This window comes from Tachypleus tridentatus, chromosome 2 (assembly GCF_004210375.1).
Source record: "Tachypleus tridentatus isolate NWPU-2018 chromosome 2, ASM421037v1, whole genome shotgun sequence".
In the NCBI taxonomy this organism is placed as follows: Eukaryota; Metazoa; Arthropoda; class Merostomata; order Xiphosura; family Limulidae; genus Tachypleus; species Tachypleus tridentatus.
In genome coordinates this window covers 84,827,767-84,852,877 of record NC_134826.1, presented here as the reverse complement: position 1 = coordinate 84,852,877, position 25,111 = coordinate 84,827,767, and the positions used below count along the sequence as shown (strand labels likewise).

Sequence of the window (25,111 nt, the reverse complement as noted above, 5' to 3'; positions counted from 1 at the left end):
TGATGTTGTCTAACTAGCTGTCTTCTCTCTAGACTTTCTATTACATCAAACATGAGTATTCCAAGAGTTGTCAGCGGATGTTGTTATCTTGTTAGCTGTTTTCTCTCAAGACTTGCTATTACATCAAACATGAGTATTCCAAGAGTTGACAGCGGATATTGTTATATTGCTAGCTGTTTTCTCTCTAGACTTGCTATCACATCAAACATGAGTATTCCAAGAGTTGGCAGCGGATGTTGTTATCTTGTTAGCTGTTTTCTCTCTAGACTTTCCATCACATCAAACATGAGTATTCCAAGAGTTGGCAGCGGATGTTGTTATCTTGTTAGCTGTTTTCTCTCAAGACTTGCTATTACATCAAACATGAGTATTCCAAGAGTTGACAGCGGATATTGTTATATTGCTAGCTGTTTTCTCTCTAGACTTGCTATTACATCAAACATGAGTAGCCCATCAGTTGGCAGTGGATGATGTTGTCTAACTAACTGTCTTCTCTCTAGACTTTCTATTACATCAAACATGAGTATTCCAAGAGTTGGCAGCGGATGTTGTTATCTTGTTAGCTGTTTCTCTCTAGACTTTCCATCACATCAAACATGAGTATTCCAAGAGTTGGCAGCGGATGTTGTTATCTTGTTAGCTGTTTTCTCTCAAGACTTGCTATTACATCAAACATGAGTATTCCAAGAGTTGACAGCGGATATTGTTATATTGCTAGCTTTTTCTCTCTAGACTTGCTATTACATCAAACATGAGTAGCCCAGCAGTTGGCAGTGGATGATGTTGTCTAACTAGCTGTCTTCTCTCTAGACTTTCTATTACATCAAACATGAGTATTCCAAGAGTTGGCAGCGGATGTTGTTATCTTGTTAGCTGTTTTCTCTCTAGACTTTCCATCACATCAAACATGAGTATTCCAAGAGTTGGCAGCGGATGTTGTTATCTTGTTAGCTGTTTTCTCTCAAGACTTGCTATTACATCAAACATGAGTATTCCAAGAGTTGACAGCGGATATTGTTATCTTGCTAGCTGTTTTCTCTCTAGACTTGCTATCACATCAAACATGAGTATTCCAAGAGTTGGCAGCGGATGTTGTTATCTTGTTAGCTGTTTTCTCTCTAGACTTGCTATCACATCAAACATGAGTATTCCAAGAGTTGGCAGCGGATGTTGTTATCTTGTTAGCTGTTTCTCTCTAGACTTGCTATTACATCAAACATGAGTATTCCAAGAGTTGGCAGCGGATGTTGTTATCTTGTTAGCTGTTTTCTCTCAAGACTTGCTATTACATCAAACATGAGTATTCCAAGAGTTGACAGCGGATATTGTTATCTTGCTAGCTGTTTTCTCTCTAGACTTGCTATCACATCAAACATGAGTATTCCAAGAGTTGGCAGCGGATGCTGTTATCTTGTTAGCTGTTTTCTCTCTAGACTTTCTATGACATCAAACATGAGTATTCCAAGAGTTGGCAGCGGATGTTGTTATCTTGTTAGCTGTTTTCTCTCTAGACTTGCTATCACATCAAACATGAGTATTCCAAGAGTTGGCAGCGGATGTTGTTATCTTGTTAGCTGTTTTCTCTCTAGACTTGCTATTATATCAAACATGAGTATTCCAAGAGTTGGCAGCGGATGCTGTTATCTTGTTAGCTGTTTCTCTCTAAACTTGCTATTACACCAAACATGAGTATTCCAAGAGTTGGCAGCGGATGTTGTTATCTTGCTAGCTGTTTTCTCTCTAGACTTGCTATCACATCAAACATGAGTATTCCAAGAGTTGGCAGCGGATGCTGTTATCTTGTTAGCTGTTTCTCTCTAGACTTTCTATGACATCAAACATGAGTATTCCAAGAGTTGGCAGCGGATGTTGTTATCTTGTTAGCTGTTTTCTTTCTAGACTTGCTATCACATCAAACATGAGTATTCCAAGAGTTGGCAGCGGATGTTGTTATCTTGTTAGCTGTTTTCTCTCTAGACTTGCTATTACATCAAACATGAGTATTCCAAGAGTTGGCAGCGGATGCTGTTATCTTGTTAGCTGTTTTCTGTCTAGACTTGCTATTACATCAAACATGAGTATTCCAAGAGTTGGCAGCGGATGCTGTTATCTTGTTAGCTGTTTTCTCTCTAGACTTGCTATTACATCAAACATGAGTATTCCAAGAGTTGGCAGCGGATGCTGTTATCTTGTTAGCTGTTTTCTGTCTAGACTTTCTATTACATCAAACATGAGTATTCCAAGAGTTGGCAGCGGATGTTGTTATCTTGTTAGCTGTTTTCTCTCTAGACTTGCTATTACATCAAACATGAGTATTCCAAGAGTTGGCAGCGGATGTTGTTATCTTGTTAGCTGTTTTCTCTCTAGACTTTCCATCACATCAAACATGAGTATTCCAAGAGTTGGCAGCGGATGTTGTTATCTTGTTAGCTGTTTTCTCTCAAGACTTGCTATTACATCAAACATGAGTATTCCAAGAGTTGACAGCGGATATTGTTATCTTGCTAGCTGTTTTCTCTCTAGACTTGCTATCACATCAAACATGAGTAGCCCAGCAGTTGGCAGTGGATGATGTTGTCTAACTAGCTGTCTTCTCTCTAGACTTTCTATTACATCAAACATGAGTATTCCAAGAGTTGGCAGCGGATGTTGTTATCTTGTTAGCTGTTTTCTCTCTAGACTTTCCATCACATCAAACATGAGTATTCCAAGAGTTGGCAGCGGATGTTGTTATCTTGTTAGCTGTTTTCTCTCAAGACTTGCTATTACATCAAACATGAGTATTCCAAGAGTTGACAGCGGATATTGTTATCTTGCTAGCTGTTTTCTCTCTAGACTTGCTATCACATCAAACATGAGTATTCCAAGAGTTGGCAGCGGATGTTGTTATCTTGTTAGCTGTTTTCTCTCTAGACTTGCTATCACATCAAACATGAGTATTCCAAGAGTTGGCAGCGGATGTTGTTATCTTGTTAGCTGTTTTCTCTCGAGACTTGCTATTACATCAAACATGAGTATTCCAAGAGTTGGCAGCGGATGTTGTTATCTTGTTAGCTGTTTTCTCTCAAGACTTGCTATTACATCAAACATGAGTATTCCAAGAGTTGACAGCGGATATTGTTATCTTGCTAGCTGTTTTCTCTCTAGACTTGCTATCACATCAAACATGAGTATTCCAAGAGTTGGCAGCGGATGCTGTTATCTTGTTAGCTGTTTTCTCTCTAGACTTTCTATGACATCAAACATGAGTATTCCAAGAGTTGGCAGCGGATGTTGTTATCTTGTTAGCTGTTTTCTCTCTAGACTTGCTATCACATCAAACATGAGTATTCCAAGAGTTGGCAGCGGATGTTGTTATCTTGTTAGCTGTTTCTCTCTAGACTTGCTATTACATCAAACATGAGTATTCCAAGAGTTGGCAGCGGATGCTGTTATCTTGTTAGCTGTTTTCTCTCTAAACTTGCTATTACACCAAACATGAGTATTCCAAGAGTTGGCAGCGGATGTTGTTATCTTGCTAGCTGTTTTCTCTCTAGACTTGCTATCACATCAAACATGAGTATTCCAAGAGTTGGCAGCGGATGCTGTTATCTTGTTAGCTGTTTTCTCTAGACTTTCTATGACATCAAACATGAGTATTCCAAGAGTTGGCAGCGGATGTTGTTATCTTGTTAGCTGTTTTCTCTCTAGACTTGCTATCACATCAAACATGAGTATTCCAAGAGTTGGCAGCGGATGCTGTTATCTTGTTAGCTGTTTTCTCTCTAGACTTTCTATGACATCAAACATGAGTATTCCAAGAGTTGGCAGCGGATGTTGTTATCTTGTTAGCTGTTTTCTGTCTAGACTTGCTATTACATCAAACATGAGTATTCCAAGAGTTGGCAGCGGATGCTGTTATCTTGTTAGCTGTTTTCTCTCTAGACTTGCTATTACATCAAACATGAGTATTCCAAGAGTTGGCAGCGGATGCTGTTATCTTGTTAGTTGTTTTCTCTCTAGACTTGCTATCACATCAAACATGAGTATTCCAAGAGTTGGCAGCGGATGTTGTTATCTTGTTTGCTGTTTTCTCTCTAGACTTGCTATTACATCAAACATGAGTATTCCAAAAGTTGGCAGCGGATACTGTTATCTTGTTAGCTGTTTTCTCTCTAGACTTGCTATTACATCAAACATGAGTATTCCAAGAGTTGGCAGCGGATGCTGTTATCTTGTTAGCTGTTTTCTCTCTAGAGTTGCTATTACATCAAACATGAGTATTCCAAGAGTTGGCAGCGGATGCTGTTATCTTGTTAGCTGTTTTCTCTCTAGACTTGCTATTACATCAAACATGAGTATTCCAAGAGTTGACAGCGGATATTGATATCTTGCTAGCTGTTTTCTCTCTAGACTTGCTATTACATCAAACATGAGTATTCCAAGAGCTGGCAGCGGATGTTGTTATCTTGCTAGCTGCCTTTTCTCTAGACTTTCAGTTAAAAAATTAGGCCTAGTTGTTGCATGTTTTGAGCAACATTTCCCAACAACCACCATGTATATGGAGTACAAACGCAGGTTACAATAAATCTATGTAGTTAACCAAGCTATAAATTAATGTTTGTTCTGGAATTATCTACGTATATTTTCGAAATTATTGTCTCGATGGTTTCGTTTCGCAAAACCTTCTTTTTTAAATTCATATAAACAGTTCGTCTTCACTAATTACATCCGCATTTGAACGAAAACGAGTAACATATATTTTTAATACATTTTTAAGTTAAGCAACAGGATAGCTTAAATCAGCAATAATACTATATATTTATAACGTACAAAATGTATCTAATTATCAAAATTATAGTGGTGTCAGAAGTTGTCCATCTCATATCTAGGTGCCAGTCGATATTACAGAATAATTTGAAGTTTATTAAGATATTCTTAACAAAAGTAATTTTGAAGTCTAAACATTGGCCATTAAAATATTCTGCAAAGTTTCATTATCACGAGACGCAGTTACTAATTTCTTCGTAGTGACTGGCCACTTTCTTTGTTGAGTGGAGATAAAGTATATATATATATATATATATATATATATATAATTATTTTACTAATATTCTATAGTATATAACTTAATAAAAGCATGAATAGAGAATAAAGAACTTTTAACATGGACTTAATTCAAAGTTTTCTTTTATAAGAGAGCCTTCCAAGTCTAGTTCTGAGAACAAAACCACTTCAAAGAAAACTTACTCTTTCCACCTTTCGTAATAAGAAAATAATACGAATAGTTTATCTAGCCATGTAGGGTTATTTACACTGGTAACTTGAATAAATGTCATGTGATAATATGTGATAAATTAGCTACAAATCTACTGATGTTTTGAAAACAAGATTTTATCAAATATAATTCTTCCTTTCAACCTGTATTTCTAAAGAAAAAATTCAACTGAATTTTATGAATAAAGTAAATTAAAATTCGCGTATTAATCTGTTATTTCATATTTCTGAAAGAGGTTTTTTTTTAGTTATTACGCTGTAAAAAATAATTTGTTCTTACTACAATTACAGTTTTACAAAGTTACTGTAAATGTACTACAAATGTACTGTTCAAAGTTCATAGTTCGTATATCACACAAAAATTACGTTACAACAAAAGGTCAGTTGAACGTATAGAAGACTTATAGTCCTAGTGATAAACTCAAGCTTTGTATAACGCATTTTCTGTAAAAATTACTTGATTATTCACGTGTTATTAAAATAGTATTTGAAACTAGTCGAAATGCAATTATATTCCAAAACGTACTATTAATAATCCAAGTGTCCCAACGGCTCAGCTGCAAACTTATGAGCATATATGGCTAAATTTCGTGGCTCGAAGCTAAAGGTAGATACAGCGTTGAGATCCAACTGTGTACTTGTGAAAAAAAAATGCTCTTGTACTTTGGAGCCGTGGTTACGAACGGCGATAACGCCTTCAATGAAGGCTAACCATGGTTTTGAGCTCTGAATTTTGGAACTGGTGAGCCAGTTCGAATCTGTGTTATGCCCCAAAATATACCCTGTCCTCTAAGCCGTGGGTGTGTTATAAGAGTAACTGTCAATCGCTTAACACTAATTATTGGTGATAGGGTGCTTTTAACTGGCTTTCTTCTCTCTGGTCATCAGTTTAAAATTAGGAGCGGCGGCAAATAGCGTCAATAGCTTTGCGATAAAATACATATATGGATCAAATGCCTTTACTCGGACTAACGGCAGCCCAGGAGTTGGTTTGGCATGGTTTGGTTAAGGCACTCGACTCGTAATCCGAGGGTCACGCGTTCGAATCTCCGTTATATCAAACATGCTCGCTTTTCAGCCGTAAGGACGTTATAATGTGACGGTCAATCCTACTATTCGTTGGTAAAAGAATAGCCCAAAGGTTGGTGGTGGGCAGTTGTGATTGTCTACCTTTCCTGTAGTCTCACACTGGTAAATTGGGAAACTATCGCAGATAACCCTCATGTAGCTTTGCACGAAATTAAAAAACAAACCAAACCGTAGAAAATATGGTACAATACAACAATACCAAAACCTCGTCTAGTTTACTCGATATTTCAATAAACATATTTTGTTGTTAAACACAAAGCTGCACGAAGGGAGTCAACTGTGTATTGCTTATCGCAGGAATCAAACTCCGGATTTCACCGTTATAATGCCCACGGTTTTTCCCCGACCTACAGGAAGGACAACAATTTCAGAAATGTTTAGATTAATAGTCTTATTTCTAATAGAACGTTCGTTGTAGAAAACAAAAATTTGCAATTTGACTCCATTAAATTATGAGGTAAAATCGAAACGTTAGCTTTAAAAAAGTAAAAATATATTAAAGATTTTATGTGTCTTTGATGTTAAAGATAATTTTTCAAATATCTTGTCAGTCACCTAAGCTTTAATGCTAGTATACTTAAATTCTGTGGTCTTACTGGCTGTTTTTATCCTCACAATCAATATTAACAGTATTCAAACTGAATTACGTTTATACATATATATATATATATATATATATAAGTAGATATATAGCAATATAGTATGGAATATACAATATGCAGTAAACTGGCTATAAAAATACGTAAAATGGACGTTTCGTTATGTTTGTTTTTAATCTCATGCCTCTCAGTTCCTCACAGCTTCTAACAATCATTGCATGTATTAATACCCGTTATGGACAAAGCACAGATAGCACATTACGCAGATTTGTGCAAAGCTACAAAAAAGCAACGCATCGTATATATAGATAGTGAAATAGCAGTTTTAATGGCGGTAAATATAATTCAAGTTTTTTTTTTTTTCAAAGAGTTCTCTCAGGACAGTTCTTGAAATTGCAGAAGAAGGAAATGGACTAAGTTTCATTATTTTTCTAATGTTTGGATGATAAACAGGTGACTCATCTTTCAATAAATATTGTAACTTTTATTTTGTTTTACCTTATCAATGGATGACGCGTTAATATGAAAAGATCAGTGAATTGTGAATTATTCATCAATGATGTCTCTTTAAAGCTTTTGAAAGGCCTTAATAATTACTAGAAAATCTTGCTACGAATTAAACCACTCATCAAAATGCTAGAGTTTATTTTTGTTGTTGTTGTTATCTTTGCAATTAAATTTATGAGTGGAAATTAGTTATGTTCTCCGAAATAACTTATATTATAACCAAGTCATTTCGCGCTTTTAAGACTCGCTTTTTTATGTCGTAACATTTAAAGTTATTACCATTCCTTTGAGATTTAAGGGAACATAGAAATTAAAATCAACTTAAGCACATTAATCAAAAGCTGAGGAATATTAAGATTTACTCTAGCCAGTTTAACGCTGCTTTCTTTTAGCTGAAAAACATGCGGTATTCATTCGTTGACTGCAAACTTTTGCAGTGTTTGAATTATTCATTGAAATTTGTTCCCGATGTACAATAATGAGATACTTTAATATAACAGTGTTTTGTGTTTATAAAATTGCAACACATCTCTTAGGAATGTAATATAAAATAATTTTTTGCACTAATTAAGTCCACCAGAGTGTCCAACAGTTACGGGAATGTTGCTGAAGAAATGCAGATCTCACTACTGCACTAAGCCTACATTTCTTCTTTGGTAGTTATCATGGAGTTCATCGATCTTTCGATTAATGTTGTATAACACGTTAATCGTCCCACAGACCATTAAGAACAACATTAGGAAGACTGGTATGGAAGCGATAAGACGAGAACTTACAAAATGTTTTGTAAAAGACGAATTCATACAAGGCCTAATTACTCTTATCATTTAATAGCGAACGAAATGAAAAAAATAATATTTGAAAAAGCAAATGATTAGAAAATTACATGTTTTCAGCTTTAAAGAATGTTAAAATTGACTTTCTCAGATCGTCTGCAAGAGGATGTAAGTGTTATAATAGCCTATTTCTCATTTGTGCTAAATAGTTCTTTTTTATATTAAAAAAAATCAATTTATAAAGTAATTAGTTCCCAATATTTTTTTTTATTCACTTGAGGCATTAGGGCTAAAAGTAGCAGTCAAGAATTAGTAGCTAAGCCTAAATCTCACTGAAGACTGTTTGTTTGTTGGTAAGCATAAATCTATACAATGGAATATCTGTGCTCTGCCAAACACGGGTATTGGAACCCGACTGTGTTATGTTAGCCTTCAAACTTACCGCTGAGCCACTAAGGGGGCTCCATGGAAGGCGTACGATAAGTGATTCAGTCAATGCACTCTAACATCGACTTCCTGTTGCAATTTATCGTTACTAATGTAAAAAAGAACTGATAAAGTGTATAAAAATAAATAATTTAATATTATTAGAATCAGTGACGTAATACACTTGCTTCAAAAATATTAACAAGTTCTAAGTTTGTTTTGAAATTCGCACAAAGCTATACGAGGATTATCTGCGCTAGCCGTCCCTAATTTAATAATTTAAAACTAGAAGAAAGGCAACTACTCATCATCACCCACCGCTAACTCTTGGGCTACTCTTCTACCAACGAATAGTGGAACTGACCGTCATATTATAACGCCCCACGACTAAATGGGGGGGGGGGGGGGAATCTTTGGTGTGACGGTGATTCGAGCCCGCAACCCTCAGATTACGAGTCGAGCGCTCTATTCACCTGGCCCTGCCGAGTCAAATTTCTACTTGTTTCAGACGAACGTTTTTTATTGTTGTATTATGTTGTTGTCGTTTTCACAACAATAATTTATAGAACCGATTAACTATCCCACGTAACTGAACATTACCTAGAAAGTCAAATCGTAAACTCAGGAAATAGATTTCAGACACAACCTTCGTCATACAGCTAGTTTTAGGCTAGTAACGTAGATATGCGCTCTAATCAACAAACATCTCACGTATTAATTGCATGTATTCAGACTCTGTTAATGTATGACTGCAACATTCCCTACTGTGAAGGAGAGATATTAATTGGTATGACTTCTTGCTTGGGTGACTTACCAGTAACGGATTGTAATGACTTTTGCTCGTCATACTAATGGCATGAAACGTACGTTGCCTGACCTTTTCAACACAGTGTAACTTATTTATTCCTAGGAGAAGTTAATTATTCAACGCTATGGCAAATCAGTTGATGTTGATTCTGTAGAATTAGGAGATGTAAAGGTATTGGGTGATATTGATATAAGGGAGGGCACTTTCAGCTAAATTTGTATTATTACTTTTATATCTGTTTTAATAGTTTGACTTTATCAGTTGTGGGCTGGTGATTAACGAGTTCGATTCGTAATAACAGGATCATGTGTTCGAATCTCTAACCCCAAATATGCTTGTATTCTATGGTATAAAAAACTGTTCCCTTACAAAAATTACTGGCCAATCCCATACGAAGATCGAAGTTATGGGGTAGGGGCAATCAAAGCGGTTAAAGTTGTATATTTGTTTGTTGTGTTTCTAAACAGCTACGTTCACCATATTTTAACATACAAGTGTCTGAAAGGTTAACACCAACATTACAACCACTATATTGATTGAGTGTGTGTTCATCTTGATCGAGTATCTCCCACATTATTAAATAAAGAAAAAATAAATTCAACCTCTGGCCACGAAGAAATCCAAGGTTTGTAATACGTCACTGAAGAATAACAGTAGAACCCTGGGCCCGAAATGGCTAGGTGGTTAGAGTGCCCAAAACTTAGCGACGGGCCCGGCATGGCCAAGTGGGTTAAGACGTTCGACTCGTAATCTGAGGATCACGGGTTCGAATCCCCTCGTATCAAACATGCTGGCCCTTTCAGCCGTGGGGGTGTTATAATGTTACAGTCAATTCCACTATTCGTTAGTAAAAGAGTAGCCCAAGAGTTGACCGTGGGTGGTGATGACTAGCTGCCTTCCCTCTAGTCTAAATTCGGGATGGCTAACGCAGATAGCCTTCATGTAGCTTTGCGCAAAATTCAAAACACAAACAAACAAACTTAGCAATGGCTGATGACGAGTGTCAATTCCTCGTTGCCTTACATTACTTACTAACTCAAGAATACCTAGTACAGATAGCCCTCATGTTGCTTTGCGCGAGATTCCAAACAAAAAAGCAAGTAGAAATGTGAAATATATATATATATATAATTATCAACGCCAATATAACAGTGTATCAGTAGCCCTTGAATATCTTAACTAACTTGACAGGGACACTTAAAAATAGTGAAGCGGTTCATAGGAAATCATTCAAATTCACTTCACATTTGTATTGATTTTCTTATGATTTACGATAAACATCTTATCAAGGATACTCTCACCCTTTCTTCCATCTTCATCAAATATTCTAATGAACCCAACAAGAACCTGCTAAACTATCAGTTGGTATTAAAGAACTTCGTTAATAAGGTAGTATGTTGATTTTATCGAATTTATGCACACGTACAAATAGATGTACGAATCTTTGTAGTCGTTCATTAGTGCATCATTCAAGTATGACGTGGAACGTCGTTGTAGATCAGTGGATCCCAACATGTAGGGCGCGCTCCCTGGGAGTTGTGACAGTACTTTGGATGTGTGGGAAGTATTAATAAAACTTTTTCTTGGTTTTGTGTGTGTAGATATATATATATATATATAACACGGTTAACCTGAGCTGAGCACTTTGGGAAGGAGAAGTCAGAATGTGTTATAAGGAAAGGTGAAACACTTAATAAAATTAAAGAAACAATGTGCTAGATAGCTTGATAAACAAATTATCTCTTTTAGAAGATAATTTTATCCTATTTCAGCATTTCTACCAACAGTACAAAAACACTCACAGTATACACATACCCAACCCTCACGAGTCTCCTTCAATTCACTGGGCAACGTTTCAATATGATTCTTTGAGCAATACAGGCAGGAGCAATCAGCGGAGAAACTTTACTGAAACCACTAGTGGACTCACTTCTATAGGATCTTTGTAAACGATCTGAGTATGCACCTTTTTCAAACGCGGACTCAGAAAACGCTACCCATTGGCCTCTCTCCTGCTTTCATGAAATACACTTACCGCCTAAAGGGCATGTAAAAGTTACGTTGACAAAAACAATTTTGGTTGGTTGTTTGAAGCTAATCTCGAAGCTATACAGTGGGCTGTCTCTGCTCTGTCCACCACAGGTATCAAAACATTGTTTCTAGCGTTGTAAGTCCGTACACATATCGCAGTGTAACCGGTGTCGATCGAAGTACCCGCAGACAAACCACAGGCTTTCACCATGTCCGTAATAAATTTATCAAAACTAAGGTACGACCATAATTGAAAACGAAAAACAAAAATCTTGAAGCCATTGTCGTGTTGATTTTTTTTAAATACACAAATTAAGTTTGCACAGTAAACATACAAGACCCTACAACCTATTGTCATCAATAACAAAGGGGTTTTCAGTTTGATCCTAATGAAAAAAAAGATCCAGTTTTCGAAAACGCTTGGATCAAAGGGTTCTGTATTGCTGTGACAAATAATTATTTTTGAATCTAAGTGTTTTCCTAGCATATTAAATTGAATTCTTAAAATACCGACTTTATATTTATCCGCAGATAGAATGAGATATCTACAAACTCTTTCTTCAGAACTTTAGAGCGGGTAAATGGTTAACACGAGCTCTAGAATCGGAAACCAGTCCTTTTGCCTTTGAGCTCTACATAGCCAGGTGGTTGGGGTACACAATTTGCAATCTGAGGGTAACCGATTGGAATCCCCTGTGACACCAACTACGTTCGCCGTGGGGGCGTTCTTCTGTGAGGACCAATTCCACTATTTGTTGGTTAAACACCTAAGAGTTGGCGGTGGGTGGTGATGACTAGCTGCCTTCCCACTTCTAAATTAGGGATGGCTCGCGCACATAGCCCTCGTGTAGCTTTGCGCGAAATTCAAAACAAACAAACAAACCTATTCTTCTGTTCTATCATGCTTAAATCAATCTTAGCTTGATTTAAATATGAATAAACAACAACAGAAAAACATAAACTTATATAATTTTACATCAAGTTTGTAATGAACTAATTTTAAGCGCTACAATTCTATTAGCTCAAGAATCCTTTCAAATTATGACTCATTAATCATTTAACTGACATCTGAAGTCTCTGGTAACCAAGGCGAATTGTTTGGGTGGTTTAAGATTATGTCCTAGATACAAGTCACTCCGATGATAAATTTTATTTTATTTATTGAAAAAAATAACTTATTTTATGAACAGTAATTTTAACACTTCTATATAATTACTGTTGTTATAGAAACACTCTCGACCGTGGGTGTCCACGGTATCGATATTTGAAACCTGTACTTTAATGAACACTTGCTCCCTGTCTCGGTGGCACAGTGGCATGTTTGTGGATGTATAACACTAGAAACTGGTTTTTTCGATATTCCATGGTTAGCAGTGCACAGACAACATTATATAACTTTGTGCTTAACAGTAAATATTTATGGACACTCACGAGGAATATTAATTTGTCCTCCATCAACTTATCCATGTGTTAGGCATTTTAATTCATCTTATCTTAAAATGCTTTATTAAAATGGGGTCCTCCACAGTAGCACAACGCTAAGTATGAAGGCTTAAAGCGCCAGAAACAGGATTTCAATACCCGTAGCGGGCATATCATATATAGCCCATTGTCTAGCTTTGTGCTTAACTGCAGCCAAACAAAGAAACCTAAACAAACTCCACCAGATAACGCTTTAACTGAAGAGTTATACATTTTTTGTTTGTCCATTAACCCACTGACAAACCTACATTAACCTACGGTTCTATAAAATCTGTTTATTCGCTTCCAAAAACTGCTTGAGATTCGAAAGCCAATACGTGTTACGTATCGATAAATAAAGTATGGCTGTTACATAAAAATTGTTGCCTGGTGGTCAGTTGATAAGTTTCCGGACTTACAATGCTAAAATCATGCTCCCAATTACCGCGGTAGACAGAGTGTAGATAGTCCATTTTGCAGATTTGACCTGAGGCAACAACAATTTATAAAAAAAATTAACAATTTCATGAACCTAAAATGTAAAAGTAAACACTGTCAAAGGAATTATTTGAAACTCAAAAGCAGCAGCAGTAACGTATGAAAATGTGTACAATAAACATTTAACAAATTCATAATATTAAAGCATGGCGAAGCGCGTAAGGCGTGCGACTCGTAATACGAGGGTCGCGGGTTCGCGCCCGCGTCGCGCTAAACATGCTCGCCCTCCCAGCCGAGGGGGTGTATAATGTGACGATCAATCCCACTATTCGTTGGTAAAAGAGTAGCCCAAGAGTTGGCGGTGGGTGGTGATGACTAGCTGCCTTCCCTCTAGTCTTACACTGCTAAATTAGGGACGGCTAGCACAGATAGCCCTCGAGTAGCTTTGTGCGAAATTCCAAAACAAACAAACAAACAAAACATAATATTAAAAAAAAACTCATATACAGAGATGATTAACTAGAAAACTACAATGATAACAGAAATATTAAAGAAAATTTAAAAATGCTAATTAAATATTTATTAAGAGAGAAAATAGGAACAATCGAAAATGGAACTTTGGGGAAGGAAATACACTCTGAATAGCAGAGTAAAAGAAGAGTGTCGAACACGTGAAAACTCTAGAGAAAAACTAAGAAAATCTTAAAAGAATTGATAAATTAGTTGAAGCAAGAGATCGTAGATATGTATTTAAAATATTGCATGCAGGATATTTCGGCTATCATTTAAGGGAAAGTTTAGATATAAGAGTCTACAAAGTAAGAAGAAAAAACACACGTATGGGCGGTACACAAGGTTTGTTTCGCATTACAGAATTAGATCGTACGCCAACCATAGGATCGATATCTCAACATTTGTGTCTCCTAGTCTACAAACTGCCTCAATTTTCCACTCGAGAAAGATCTTATGTACCATCGTCCCGGGGCTGAGAATACTTGTTAAATGGAATTTTATGAGCACGGGAAATTGTCATCTACTAGACAAAAAATATCATTACTGCACATATGTGTCATTTACTCAAAACTACTTTTTTTAATGTCTTTTGATTTTCTTCGTCTACAAGGACTTCGTACGCGTGAGACCCGGTATCGAATCAGATAATACAAAGAAGATTTAAAGACATAAGTATAAACAAGAAATAACAAATAAATAAATAACACATCAAGGGCAATGAACAAAATGCGTTTAAAAAGATGGAATGTAGAAAACGTAGAAAAAAAACAACAGAAAGATAGAAAAACGTTTCGATAAATCTAGTACGGCCCCTTCTGATGAAACCTACAAAATGAATGAATGATAGGGAAACTAACCTAGGTCCTAAACAGTAAGATATTTAACAGGAAATGTTATATCGAAGATGAAAAAGGACAATGTCTTTGAGACATCATTTGTATTCTTAGGAGAACTTAGCATACACGCATTAGTGTTCAACAATGCTTACAATGATAAGAATGAAATAGTAATAACAATACACAAACCAGAATGTCAATCACTCACTCTGTAAAAATAAGTAGGAAATTCATCTTTACCTGACACTAGAAATATATGGCATAACTATTAATCCCTTCACAGTTTGAAGTAAATACTTTATATAGCACATGTGTTGTTCGTCCTTGAAATGTTTATTTTGAAAAAAAAAAAAGTGATGTCGTGTTAATTTAATTATTATGTATTAATTTTACTTTACAAGAAGCACCTATTTTAATGTAGTGACTTTTACGAGAAATTGTAGGCTTAATGTTAACTAATATTTTTATTTGAACACTGCTGTGTAATTATAAATACATTGTGGTTCAGTTCATCTCAACTTTAAAACTAGATTCGTTGTAGTTGTCACAAAGCAAATATCAGCTTTAAATCTAAGCTATGAAATTATTATAATCTCGCTTTATCAAATCCTATGACACTAAAGATACTACCTTAAGTCCATGAGGCGTATTGAAGGACCGGCGCTAACACAACAATTATACAGTGCCCCTTTTGAAACTAATGTCCAACCAGATGCCGCTTCAAGTTGGATAATATTATTTCTTGCAACACTAATTTCCAACGTACACAAATTATAGCATGTGCTCTTTGATGAAAATGTAGTATTTCGGTGTTGTTGTTGTTTTTATTTGCTGAAAATTACAAGTAAAAATTACTAGTAAAGACATATTTCAGCAAAGATAATGTTAAATGATACAAATAAAATTTGATCACTATATTTTGTTTTTTTAACTAATAATCGAAATACAAAAACTTCAACGTCAAAGCTTTTCTGTTAATCATTTCTAGGCCTGTCGGAGAGTCAACCGTAAGCTTATAATGATATAAGGGATTCGATTCCACCCATATATCTCATTCTTTAGAACAACCACTTCTGGATGGTTTTTTATTATTTTTCATGTGTAAGTTGAGCAAACTTAATGAAATACACGTATCATTATATTTAACACAAAAAAATTGTGAGAGGCAAAGCATTCTGTCATGAACATTTTTTTACAAGATGACAAAGCGTCACTTTGATAGTAAAAACACTGGTTATACAACACACAAGAGGAACATATTGCGTCGTGCATGAGATTGGGAGGATTACTATTTACAGTGCTGTGTGAAGTTACATTAAACAATACTACAGCATTCTTCACGGTCCAACATATATTTGCCGTAAATTCACGACAACGACAATATCCCGTTATTACCACATATCATAAATTTACGTTCAATGATTTTTTTATTTTTTTTTACAAAGGCAGTGAGCGTTTAAAAATTGTAAATAGGCGTTGAAGCAATGCGGCATATAACAAGTAGTGATGTAAGTTGGCTTCTGTGATCCTAACAGATGGTCAACTGACTGTAACTAGGCTATCAACTGTTTTATTTAAAAGGTTTTGACAAGCACGTTTAACGTATTTAGATTGTCTAAAGCCTTCCAATTCAATAAATAAGTTCATATAATGGATTGTCAGTTTAAAGTGAATAGAACTACTAATGCAGATTGCTTCTCTTAACAAAGTTTGATGCTGTTGTCTGAAGTTTCTAAAACGACGTGAAATCCACACACACACACTTAAAATACTAGGCCTAGCATGGCCAGGTGCATAAGGCACTCCACTCGTAACATCAGGGTCACAGGTTCGAATCCCTGTCACACCAAACATGCTCGCCCTCGTGTAGCTTTACGCGAAATTCGAAACAAACCAAACCTAAAGAAGGAAACTTAGTAACACTCAACACGTATCAACCTATTTATTACTTCACTTTTCTTTCACTATCATACTCTGTTTTTTAGGAATACTTTACATTATTTTATGATATTGTTTTCAAGAGCATATATTCACCGTCATTATAACCTTTACGTACAAAACTGTGAAATAAAAGCATTTTTAGTATATCCTATACATTAAACTAAAAGCAAAAACTCATATTAATAATGTTTCTTTATGACTTAGAATTCATTCTGTATTGAAAGTGTGCGGCGAAAGGCTTACGAGCACGCTTTATGTGCAAATGATTCGCGTTCACTTAACGCTGGCGGCAATTATTCGTGAATATTGTAGTAAGTGTTCATTCATTTCAAGTGGTCATAAGATATTAAACACTTGGGGGTGTTCATCTCAAGTGTTTACAAAAAATAAACAACTTTCTTTAATCAGTTGTTTAGTTCTGATTTTTTTTAAAATATAACACACAACTCAAAAATATGCTGTAAATAATAATAGTGACGATGCATTAACTGAATTTTACAACGAATCTGATGTAACACGCTGTAAATATAGAATGTCTACCATAAAAGTAACGATGTAACACCTATAAATTTTACGATCAAACGAATATCGTACCGTAAACAAAGAAAATAATACACTGTGTATCATAAAAGTTGCTGTTTGTTGTTTAAAGTTTAGTACAAAGTTGCACAATGGGCTATCTGTGCTCTGCCCAAAACGGGTATCAAAACCCGAATTCTAGTGTTGTACGTCCGCAAATATACCGCTGTATCACTGGAGTGGAAGGGACAGAGTGTCATAAACGAAACAGAGCATTAACTAATGTTTCGAGTTCGAATCCCCGTCACACAAAACGTGCTCGCTCTTGCAGCCGTGGGGGTGTTATATTTGTGACGGTCAACCCCACTAGTCGTTGAGAAAAAAGTAGCACAAGAGTTTGGCGGTGGGTGGTGATGATGAGCTGCCTTTTACCCTGGTCTTACATTGCTAAATTAGGGACGGTTAGCGCAGATAGCTTTCGTGTAGCTTTGCGCGAAATTCAAAAGCAAACTAACTTTAACAATGAACTCGATATAACACGCTGTAAAATATACGATGTCTACCGTAAAACTGATCGTGTAACAACTGTAAATTTTACAGAATAAAACCAATAAAAGATACTGCAACATATACAATAAAATAACGGATACGGAACTTCAGTATTCCACACAAGTGTTAACAGTATTTATTTGTACAAAATCCTAAACATGCTCGAATTTTCGTGTAACTGATTTTGCAAGATTATTTAGTTAATAATCCTATATACCTTCTAAATACCATATTGTATGAAAGTGTATAACAGTAAAGATATTTTACTTACTTACTCTCTATAATTTCCCACTTTTTTGGAGGTGGGGCTAAATTATTCGATATGTTGTTTTCCCAAAATATTTTTTCCACAGCACCGGTTTTTCTTTTGTTTTTTTTTCCTTTAGTGTAAAACGTTCCATGTTAGATATAATTAAATAACTCTTAAAATAGACTGCTCTGAATGGTCAGAAAAATAAATGATAGAATAAGGCACAAAGTAGTCGATTTCAAAGTATTTAAAGGTCATTAGACGACAAAAACCTTTATAAAAATATTTAAAAATAATAACTAATGTTACCCATTACGATTTTTTTTTCAATTTCCTTCAAAATTCTATAAATACTATAAAAATCAATAAGGCTAATATTAGCTATGAGATTCCATATTGAGGTTTTCTTGCTTACAAATGAAGGTAGCGAAGGGTAACTAGTGTTACCCTTCGAAACCTCCTCAGTAAGTGACGCAATAACACCAAACCTTAAGACAACTAGTTCATTAGCTCCTACTAGATCATTAGCTCCTACTAGATAATTAGCTCCTACTAGATAATTAGCTCCTACTAAATCATTAGCTCCTACTAGATCATTATCTCCATGCTAAAGTACACGGAAGAAAAGTTGAAGCTTGCTACAACCAACTCGTAACATCCGTACTGACGAACCCGGATAAACAAGCAGAAACCTAAAGCAACCATTTCGGTTTTTCCACAGAGAAGTATACAATATAAAAGCAAAATCCTCGGGATACACTTGTGAAAAATAAGGAGCCAAATTTAAGGTAGCCAGTTCGTGAGGTCATTACTGGAAAATGTCAAATATAGTCACAAGCTTGGAGATCCTCTTGTGAAAAATAAAACACAAAATCTAGAGTAGCTAGTTCGTGAGGCCATTACAGAAAAATGTCAAATATAGTCAAAAGCATGGAGATCCTCTTGTGAAAAATAAAACACAAAATCTAGAGTAGTTAGTTCGTGAGGTCATTACTGAAAAAATTCAAATATAGTAAAAAACTTGGAGATCCTCTTGTGAAAAATAAAACACAAAATCTATAACAGTTAGTTCGTGAGGTCATTACTGAAAAATGTCAAATATAGTCAAAAGCATGGAGATCCTCTTGTGAAAAATAAAACACAAAATCTAGAGTAGTTAGTTCGTGAGGTCATTACTGAAAAAAATGTCAAATATAGTAAAAACTTGGAGATCCTCTTGTGAAAAACAAAACACAAAATCTAGAGTAGTTAGTTTGTGATTTCATTTCTGAAAAATGTCAAATATAGTCAAAAGCTTGGAGATCCTCTTGAGAAAAATAAAACACAAAATCTATAGTAGATAGTTCGTGAGGTCATTACTGAAAAAAATGTCAAATATAGTAAAAACTTGGAGATCCTCTTGTGAAAAATAAAACACAAAATCTAGAGTAGTTAGTTTGTGATTTCATTTCTGAAAAATGTCAAATATAGTCAAAAGCTTGGAGATCCTCTTGAGAAAAATAAAACACAAAATCTATAGTAGATAGTTCGTGAGGTCATTACTGAAAAAAATGTCAAATATAGTAAAAACTTGGAGATCCTCTTGTGAAAAATAAAACACAAAATCTATAGTAGTTAGTTTGTGAGGTCATTACTGAAAAATGTCAAATATAGTCAAAAGCTTTGAGATCCTCTTGTGAAAAATAAAACACAAAATCTAGAGTAGTTAGTTTGTGATCTCATTTCTGAAAAATGTCAAATATAGTCAAAAGCTTGGAAATCCACTTGTGAAAAAATAAAACAAAAATCTAGGGTAGCAAGTTCGTGATGTCATTACTGAAGAATACAGACAAATGTATGAAACCTACGCCACGTGCCCTAATACCTTTAGTAAAAGAAAATCTCAAACAAAACCATAAACATAGTCATAGACACCTTACTGATAAATACTGAACAAAATCAAAAACAAAATATAGTATAGCCAGTCACGGTCTCTTTACTAACGAATATCAAACAAAAAAGAAAGTCTAAAGTGGCCATTTTAAGATTTATTCACTATAGAACATCGAATAAAACTCAGAAGCCTGGGGTAACCATCTCGTGATCTCCTTATTGAAAATGGAGAAAAACGCCGAAGATAAGAATGGCCAATTCGTGATTTATTTGGTGAAGACTGTAAAACTAAAACCAAAACCTAAAGTAGCAAGTTCGAGATCTCATTACTGTAGAAAACATAGTATCTGTATCGTGATCTCCAGTATGTAAAACGCCAAAGAAAATCAGACTTACAGTCTACAATATTTATTATTGACTGGTAAGAAACAGTTACGTTGTTTTTAAGAAAATTAACTTTTCTTAGTAAAGTTTTTGTTATTTTGGAATGGCTCTCTTCATGACAAAATAGTAAGTTTCCTTTAAAACAACGTAACGTTTTAAAAATTTATACATAATCTGTATGCTTAGACACTTCAACGGATTTGGCAGAATATAGTCCACATGCTGTCCTTGTAATTCGAAACTAGTTTGGATTAATAACAGGAATAATTCGACCTTTTCATGCTTTGACAGCGACATAATCAGTCACGTATCTGAAATTTAGAAAGGCTGCAAACAATCTATAGTTCCAGACTTTTCGGACATCCTGTATTTAAACCGTTATAATGTTTAATTTGAAATTTATCATTTTATTTCGTAAGTAATTTACCTAGAGAGTTGATGCCAAAAAACTGGCATCAAAACTTCGTCTCTTTTTTAAATCATTAATAGAAACTATTATTCATATTTGACTGAGCACATGAAGTCAACAATTAGAATAACTTCATGTATATCGAACATACTAATAAGATGTCGTTTGAAACAATAATTCATAGGAAAGTTAATAATACAATAATCTGGTATGCGCGTGAAAGAAACAACAGCAAACCAGATTCGAAAATTCTCTAAAGAATAATTGAAATACAACAAATCTTAATGACTGAACAATTATTTAAAGGTATATATTGTTTTGAATTTTGCGCAAAGCTACACGAAGACTATCTACGCTAGCCGTCCCTAATTTAGCAGTGTAAGACTAGAGGAAAGGCGGCTAGTCATCACCATCCACCACTAACTCGTAGGCTACTCGTTTACCAACGAATAGTGATTTTGATCATCACTGTATAACGTCCGCACGGCTTAAAGAGCTAACATATTTGGTGTGACGGGGATTCGAATCCTCGACCGTAGGATTACGAGTTGAGTGCCTTAACCACCTAGCCATGCCGGGCCTTAAAAGTAGAGAATTTTTTAATATATAGAAAGGGTCCTGGGTTTGAATCCCCGTCACACAGAATATGCTCGCCCTTTCAGTCGTAGAGGAGTAATATATAACAATGCAACGATCAATTCCACTATTCGTTGGTAAAAGAGTAGCCCAAAGATGGCGGTTGGTAAGACTAGCTGCCTTCCCCCTAGTATTACATTTCTAAATTAGATATGGCTAGCGCAGATAGCTCTCGTGTAGCTTTGCACGAAATTCGAAAAACAAAACAAATAAACATAATTATATTTCCTTCAAGTAAACCTGTTTGTTTAGTTGTTGTTGTTTTTTTCTGAACATAATATATAATAAAACACAACACTTATCTAGAGTATAGTAACATTCCATACCTGAGTAAATAGGCATTTTTCTCTACTCGCTCAACCGACAATTTAGCGTTTTTACAAATGTATCTGTACAAAGCTTGATACTATGACGTCATGCACATTAAATGTTGTAAGCCTTGAAACCGAAGTGTCACTCATTATTTGTCTAACGTGGTATAATTATATATTACTGAGCGTAGAAGAGGAAATATGAAGACAACATTTAATTACTGTTAAGTTTCTACATGTATTTCTAGAAGGTGGAAGCAGTTACTCATTATTAGAAACTTAAGTGCTTTGTTTCCTTTAAAGAAATATTAAGTTTCCAGATTTAAGGTTACAGTTTAGAGTTTTTGTTGTTTTGAATTAAGCACAAAGCTATCATGCTCTGCCCACCACGGGTATCGAAACTCGGGTTTTAGCGTTGTAAGTCCAAAGATATACTGCTGTGCCACTGGGCCTACAGTTTAGAAGACAAATGTACGTCACAAGAAGAAAATATTATAAGAAACGTATTATTTATAGTTACTAGTGTATGTCTTTCATGATTGAACACAATGTTTTGTGGTTTGTCAGTATAATAAAGGGCCTATAACAATGACTGAACACAATGTTTTGAAGTCTGTCAGTATAATAAATGGCCTATAACAATGACTGAACACAATGTTTTGAAGTTTGTCAGTATAATAAAGGGCCTATAACAATGACTGAACACAATGTTTTGAAGTCTGTCAGTATAATAAAGGGCCTATAACAATGACTGAACACAATGTTTTGAAGTTTGTCAGTATAATAAAGGGCCTATAACAATGACTGAACACAATGTTTTGAAGATTATCAGTATAATAAAGGGCCTATAACAATGACTGAACACAATGTTTTGAAGTTTGTCAATATAATAAAGGGCCTATAACAAAAAAGTGTCAAAATTGATAAACTTTACTAAAGGCATGTGTATATTTTGTTTTCACTGGACTTCGAAAATAAGACATCTAAATTGATATCTTCTTACACATCTGAAAACGATTTCTTAAACTGGTGTTGAAAAATACATGTGGAATTTTGTGTACTTTAAAATTTTGTGTAGAAATGGCGTCGACTTATTTCTAATCACGCTCTGTTTACAAAACAAAATTTAATTCTAGGATGAAAAGCGTCAGTAATAAGAGAGTTTCTTTAGTGTCTGGATATCTTTGATGTACCTAAAATAAACAGTCCCTTACAAAACAATGGAATTTTAATATAAAAAAAAAGAAATGAAAATGAGCAAATTCGAATTCGCTAGCCAACTTGTTACATATTTCATAAATTCCTTTCAAACTCCTATTTTGACCTACTAATATTCGAATTTCATTTAATTAATTAATAATTTCACAATATTTATTAGAGGTATTAATATACTATCGCTAATCACTTTTTCTCACACCTGAGGGCGCTTTAGGTATGAAAGATTTAAACTGAGAGACAACCTCAAGGTTTAGAATTGTAAGAAATATGGAATGGATATGTTCACAGCAGGTGTAGAAATTAATTGGTTGAGAGGAACCATCGCTCTGGGACTAAGAATTAAAAGAATCTAAATTTGTGGAAACATGCAATATGCTAAGAGCTTGAAGACTGTTTATAGCAAGATTCAACTGTGATTTTGAAATAATGGAGTTGAGTGTATATATATATATGTATTTAACAAGACTCCAGTTCTTTCACAATAAAATCAAAATTATAACATAGCGGTCTCGATTTAAGTACCAAAATAGTTCCAGTTACCTGTCCAATTTTACATTCTTAAAACCAAGTAGCACTACCTCAAGCAACACTACTACCCGAACATACTAACTTGTTGTACGTAATAATTCTTCCATCAATTCCCTATTCTTAGTAAGAATGTGCTCGGATTTGACATTATCATTTTTTTATAGTCACACCCATATAAACTAGGAAAAAATTAAGCCAATAATGAAACAACGAAAACAGTTTGCGATACAACAAAGTACATATAGGAGTAAAACAGATATAGACGGAGAGCGTAATAGATAACATATAAATAAATTTAAGGTAGGTATGATAATAGATCGATATATATAAATGGCATATAGAAATCTCTCGGTTCTTACAAATGTTCTTCCAGTTTTAGAAGAAGAAACGTCGTTTCGAATATCAAATAAAGTACTTTAAAGCAAATCATTGGATAGCCAATACCAGCATTTCTCGACGCACTTGAAGTAGCTTTCGAAACTTGACAATTTTGTATACCCCACCACAATAACTGTGAAGATGAACTCAGTGCTCAAAAACATTTCTCTACTTACCAGAGGTAATCCGACAAAAGATGACTCGTTTCGTTTCGTTAAGACCCGATGGTGTTGTCGTACACGGTAAAACATTACATAGCCGCCGCTTGTCTGTTTCTGCTTCTAAGCTCATCTCACACAAGTGATTGCTTGGCGGAGTCATTTCGTCATTGGTCGATTTTCTTCATTACTATCAGCGATTGGTTGCTTTAGAGACGGTAAGATCCACTAAGAAATAGGTGGGGAAACGTTTTTATATTTCATTTTTTTTAAGTGCACTATATCATTCAGTGTAGTGATTCACATCTAGCTATATGATATTTATCCAATGAGATGACTTGAAACAATTGGAAAGTCTTAGATGGATTTCGGTTAATTGTGATTTCGTAACAATAGATGGAATTTGAAAGTTATTAAACAGAACGTGTTGAGAAAAAAAACAAGCAATAACGTACGTCTAATATAAGACATTTTCAGCGATTATCAACTCAAAATATTAGCCTTTCAATATATATATATATATTTAATCACGTAAAATAAATTAAAGAATCTTATTCAAAATTAGTTACTATAGTAGAAATGGAAACACACGTTTAATATTTAGTGAAAAGAAACAAACTTAAATTTATTCACAGTCCCTTAATTCTCAGCCTAGATTATTCCTCTCAGAATCTTTTTGTTCGTGATCTTAAAACTGCTGTCTGTAATTAGTATCAGCTTAGAAGTGGGTCTACCCTTTCCTGGACAGATGGGTCATTATAAAACCACTTGTTAATGAATTTTTGATTTAAAGTTCCTCAAGACCAGGAACTGAGCTGAGAAGGGAAGAATTATCGCTGAATTTGATTCAAGTTACATCGGAAACACATAACCATTGCATGATATTTGATAACGTGAACATATTTCAAAATCACATTTGTGTGTTTTTTTTATTTATAGCAAAGCCACATCGGGATATCTGCTCAGCCCACCGAGGGAATCGAACCCTGATTTTAGCGTTGTAAATCCGGAGACATACCGCTGTACTAGCGGGGGGGGGGTAATCACATTTGTAATAATTTTTACCTCTAAAGAAAACGACCAGGTTGTCGTGTTTCTTGCTCTGGATCCTTTTTTCATTTAGTTTATTTTTGTTCTATGTGTTTTCCACGTTATTACTATCAAGCTATCGCATTTCTTGCACTGGAATTTTCTTCTTTTCCACATTTTTTTCTTCTT

The 25,111-nt window shown here is 34.9% G+C and overlaps 1 protein-coding gene across 1 annotated transcript in view; it reads right to left on the bottom strand.

Annotated features, from left to right (window-relative positions):
- Positions 1-24,281, bottom strand: part of LOC143244402 (uncharacterized) — a 61,473-nt gene extending 37,192 nt beyond the window's left edge. Inside the window, exon 1 of the mRNA XM_076488997.1 lies at positions 23,912-24,281. The gene's annotated coding sequence lies outside the window, so the exon portion shown is untranslated. The remainder of the gene's footprint in view (positions 1-23,911) is intronic.
- Positions 24,282-25,111: the final 830 nt, after the last annotated feature.